The sequence below is a fragment of the Hevea brasiliensis genome, chromosome 8, assembly GCF_030052815.1.
Source record: "Hevea brasiliensis isolate MT/VB/25A 57/8 chromosome 8, ASM3005281v1, whole genome shotgun sequence".
NCBI classification, from domain to species: domain Eukaryota; kingdom Viridiplantae; phylum Streptophyta; class Magnoliopsida; order Malpighiales; family Euphorbiaceae; genus Hevea; species Hevea brasiliensis.
In genome coordinates, this window is record NC_079500.1 from 36,457,680 (window position 1) to 36,463,573 (window position 5,894).

The window sequence follows — 5,894 nt, forward strand, 5'->3', positions numbered from 1 at the left end:
AAAACATGGGGCTGTGGATTTCTTTGGGAAGAGGGAGGATGATCCTATGACAGCAGAAAACTGGTTGGATAGAACAATCAGAGTGTTGAAATAGCTAAATTGCACCCCCGAGTAGAACTTGGAGGGTGCTGTGTCCCTACTTCATGATGATGCATATCAGTGGTGGGAAACAGTAACTAGTGAGGGGCAACCGGAATGGATCACCTGGGAATTCTTCCTCACAGAGTTCAGGAAGAAATATGTCAGTAAAGTGTATTTAGAAGAGAGAAGAAGAGAATTTATTAGTCTGAGACAGAGACAATTATCAGTGGTAGAATATGAACGTGAGTTTGTCAGACTGAGCCGGTATGGGAGGGAGATAGTCCCTACAGAGGCAGAGAGGTGCAGAAGGTTCGAAGAAGGGCTCAATGACAATATCAAAGTCATGATAATAGCATTGGAGATCACAGATTTTGCTAAATTAGTAGATGCTGCATCAAAAGTAGAAAGGGTCCGAATCAATAAGCAAACTAGAAGGGAAAGACAGCAGAAGAGGGGTCCGGGTTAGTCCAGTTCATTTTCTGCTCCCAGTAAGAAAAGTATGGGTCCTCCTGCTCAGGGTTCAGGACAACCACAAGGTCAGGGTTAGTCTCAAGGGCCCAGACCACAGTTCACACCATCAGTGGGCAGCTCTCCAGGGACGGTGTTTAGGGGACCAGCCCAGCATCTTCTGCCTGTCCATAGTACCAGAAGTGGTATAAGGGGGAATGTTGGCAAGTGACTGGTGCATGCTTACGGTGTCGATCTACAGAACATCAGATCAAGAATTGTCTGAAGAGGACTACCACAGTTGCTCCAACACAAGCTGACAGACCTGCTCCTGCACACCACAAAGGGATAGAAAGTCTGGAAAATCTGAGGCAGCTGGTCCATTACTGAGGCCTGCATCCGAGTCAGCTGAGAGGCCAAAGACTAGAATACCTGCCAGGGCCTATGCCATCAGAGCTCAAGAGGAGCAAGATGCCCTGGATGTCATCAGGGGTACGTTCTCCCTCTACAACACTTTTGTGCATGCATTGGTGGATCCAGGATCCACTCATTCCTACATTTGCATCAAACTACCCATAGAGAGGGGAGTTCCAGTGGAGGAGAGTGATAAAGATATTCTGGTCACAAATCCACTAGGCCACAGTGTGGTAGTGAATAAGGTGTATAAAGGTTGCCCGTTGAGGATTCAGGGGTATGAATTCTCGGCAGACCTAATTGAATTGCCCTTCCACGAGTTTAACGTGATTTTGGGAATGGACTAGTTGTCATGTCACCAGGCAATAGTTGATTGCAAATTGAAGAGGATTTCTCTGAAAACTTCTAAGGGTAATGAGATTACTGTTGTGGGTGAAAGGTATAACATCCTCACTTTAGCTAGTCCATACAGTCTACTGTTCTGGTGACCAGTGTTGGTCCGGACAGCTAGAACGTCCGGAAAAATATTTAAACTAAAGTGAGGAACCATAATTAACTCAAATATTAATAAGAAAAATTTAGAAAAAATTTTAGAAATAAAATACAACCAAGTTAAATGAGCCGGTGCCCTAGCAATGGGTAACCTAGTGAGAAGTTGCGGTTCTCGCAACTAGGAGCCCTAGACCCAGGGGAAAAATTATAAAATAATTATTGGGACTCCAAAGAAGGGTTATTGAAGTTCTTATTGCATTAGAATGCCAAGAAAATGCTTAGAAAAATTTTTTAATAGATACAAACAATTTTGGCCCATTAAGCCAAATGGAGGGCATTTTGGTCATTTCGTCTTCAGAGATGATTTTTGGCCAACTTGTCCAGTTAAATAAATAATTTATAAAACATAAAATATGATTAAATGTTGTTAAAAATTTAATTGAAATTAATTAGACAAGAAATAAAAAAAAAAGGAGAGAAAAATGGCATTATGACATCATAGTGATGTCATTAAAGTCTTCCCAACCTATCCCATATGGACACATGGCATAACTTTACTTAAAATAGACTTAATGGGCTGAAAATTGAAGAAAAATCAGAATTCTCTCCCTTCTTCTTTTCCTTGCTGTAAACCACTCCTCCATGGCCACCATGAACAAGCTTTCAAAGCTTGATTTTCCCTAGCTTCCACACCATAAAACCCTAACCTAGCAACACAAAAAATTGTTCTATCATCTTGGTGAGTCTTTTGGGGACAAAAAGACTTAAAAAAAAGAGTGTTCTTATAAGCTTTGGATTAGCTCCCTAAGAGGTTAGTGACTTAAACTTATGTTTCTCTTCAAATTTACATTGAATAAGTATAATTGAGTGCAAAATTGCAAAGAAATTTGCTAAATATCTTGTGTATGTCCATCCCAAAATTTTGGGCAGCCTTGAACCTAGTAGATTGTTAAAGATTTCTTAGAGTTAAATTGTAATTTGGCTGCCTTTAACATTAATACAATACTTAGTTCAATGGAAGGTATGTAAATGCATGAATGGTAATGTGTGAATTAGGGTTTGGGGTGGAAAATGAGAATTTGACCATGTGATGATGAAAATAGGTTTTAATGGTCAATTGGTGACCATTTAGTTCTGTTTAAATCAAAAATGAAGTGTGTTGAGTGATGGGATTTGGGTTTGGTGTGGCTGCCCTAGGTGACCTGCAGAATTGGACATGAGTGCAGTAGGTTTGGGCAGCCACAACTTGAATTGTAAAGGTTCAATTGGTGCAAGGTCAATTGTACATGAAACTAGACACATAATGGCACAACTTTGGTGAAGAAACCATGCCCATAAAACCAAACCAAGTGGACCAAAAGCTTGCCCTAATCCGGGTGACCTGCAGTCTACCTGGGCAAAATGACCAAATGAATAGTGTTTAGTCATTTAGCCATAAATCAGTGTAGAAAGGTCCAATTGACCTGAAATTTTACCAACAACAAGCTGAGATATAGAGCAACAACTTTTATGAAGAAACCTAACCCAAATTATGACCAGAACATATTCAAAAGGTGAGTTGCAGTCACTATTCATTACACTATAGATATGGTCAGTCCATAAATTCTGGACAAAATTTCAATCCGGCCAGCTGTGATTTTTGGATCATAACTTGAGCTACAAAACTCTAAATGGAGTGATTCAAAAAGGAAATGCAACTAGACAAAACAAGGAACAACTTTCATGTTGATCAGTTTACCAAATTCCCACTGCAAAATTGACTAATGGAACAGTAAAGACAAAGCATAAAAACTGAAAATTCTGCCCAACTAACGTTAAGCTTAGAAATGGTATTGGCAACCAATACCAACAAATTTTGAATGCAAAATGTGGTATGTTGATGATATTTAAACCAACATGCCTATTGTCAATGTAAAAGTCAACATTTTGGTTAACCAATGAAATGAATAGTAACCATAAAATTTCAATTCCAAAGAATTACATAAATTAAAAGTGTTAAATACCCTAGTAGGCCTAATGTGATTGGTTTGGATAGGTTGGCATGCTAATAGGGTTCTGTTAGCAGTACTACATATGGCTTCATGCCATTCTGTGTTTCATGTGTCACACCTTACCCCTCTGTAAGGCATAACATGATCTCGTGGACTACCTAATGAACTACTCAACTTCACCTACCGATAACTCATTAAGTACCCTACAAGGGATTTTAAAACAATTTTTCTTACATTTTGGAAGTGGTGAGCATTTTGGTAGGAATTAAAATCATTTATTCAAAGTTTAAATACTAGTAAAATTTTTTATCCATTTTAATTTTTCCGCAAATTTTATAAAAATTTTGACGGAGTTCCGTCTATATTTTGAGAAAACAGTTCTTAAAAAACCTATGAAAAACACTTCCAATAAATTTTCCACAACTCCCAACCTTCAAATAATCTCAAGTCAACTCAATTCAATCCACTTCAAAATAATTCCACAATCCAATCAAGGTTTATCATCTCAAAATAATTCATAACTTCATTCACAGTGCATAAAGTGTAAAATTCACAAATACAAACCTTAATTTATAAAAAGAAGTTCCAAAAATAATATTATTACAATTTATTATACAACTGCTCAACTTTACATTGATACATAAAACATAGCAATATTTACATCAAAATAACTACAAGGGTATAAAACAATACCCGTGCAAAAATATCAGTGTAGTCCTCAATATCAGTAGCAGCTCACTCTGCTGCCTTCTCCTTGCTATTATCTGCGACAGCAAAACAAGCTATCGCTGAGTATAAAAATACTCAGTGGTACACAATAAAAATTTAAAATACAATACATAAATCATTCATTGACAAAACAGAATTTAAATATTTCTCAATCACATTTCACAAATTATCAAAACTCATAATAACACAATTTGATCAAATAATTTAGTAAATAAAGTGTTGCCAAATCATACACAACTTAAGCAATGACACAAAATTTTCGATCAATGCCATGTTGTACACCACGACAAAGCAATCTACAACCCCACTAATCGAAATCAATGAGGGAGGTGGCTAGCTACCTAATGAGTACTCATCCGATCTACAACCTCAACTAGTAAACCAGAGAGGGAGGAAAGATAATCGATCTCAACCCATAAATGGGGGAATAATAAGATACTGTCATGCTAAGTGTGAATCAAAAATCAATTTCAAACATTTTATTCAAATGATTCGTGAGAAATCCAATAAATTTCCAAAGTCATAATTTCATTCACAAGATGGCAACACAATTCATAATTAACTTCAAATTTTCATAAGTCACACTAAATCATTTTTTTAATGACAAAAGGCTCAAATAAGGTTTGTTGTGCACAAACCTGACGTGAGTCGCCTCTAGGCCATAACTCAGTCTCTCAGACCTTCCAAGTCTTTTTCAGCTGAAACACACAGTTTCACAGTGTTTCAGTACCATAACTTAGCATAAATCCAAAAATAAATTTAACTTCACTTTTACCTAGCTCTAATGTGCTAAACTCGACGTTCTTGAAATTTTTGTGTTTCGTGTTACTATTCACTATACTATTCAAGTCAAATTGTTGACTTTCTAAAGTTTAATAGGTATGGGAATTCCAACTTCACCCACATACCACATTTTGGTCACCAAACTTGTTGGTTTTGGTCATTTTCTCAAAACTTAGGTCTTTTAGGCAAAATTGCCAAATTTTCAGTTTTGGTGTTTAAGGTTGCACTGTTCCATTGGTCACTTTTCTGTTGGAATTTGGCAAAACTTCCTTCATAGAAAATGTTCCCTATTGTCTTAAGTTTATTCTCCTTTTTTAATCACTCCAATTGGAGTTTTTTAGCTCAAGTTATATTGAAATTACGATTACTGTTCATGCTGCAGATTTTAGTTCTGGCAGATTATTGATCCAACTTTGTTCAGCAATTTGATCAAGTTAAGTCCATAATTTGGTCTAATTTTCTTCATATGAAATGTTTTACTATGCCTTAGGTTTCCATCGGTTTAAGAATCACCTAAATCATAGTTTTCTAGAGAGAGTTATAGCTATTGAAACTTTACTATTCATATGGTAAATCTGCAGTTCTGCAGATTCAGTGATTCAACTTTGCTCAGTAATTTGATTGGGTTAATGGCATAATTTGGGTTTGTGTTCTTAATGAAAGTTTTAGGTCTATATCTCATCTAACCATTGGTAAAATTTCAGGTCATTTTGACTAGCCTAGCTCAAGTTATGACCAAATGAACAAATACTATTCATTTGGTCAGTTTGTACAGGGTAGCCTGAAATTTTCCAACTTTGGTCAATTTGTTCACTAGGTTTTAGTCACTTTTTAGGCATGCTTCCTAAATGAAAATTGTGTCATTTAGTGCCTATTTTCATTCCCAATTGGTCTTATACCAATTGGACTTGTAAATTTTCATTTTTGGTCCCTCAAAGTTGACTTGGTCATGCTAAA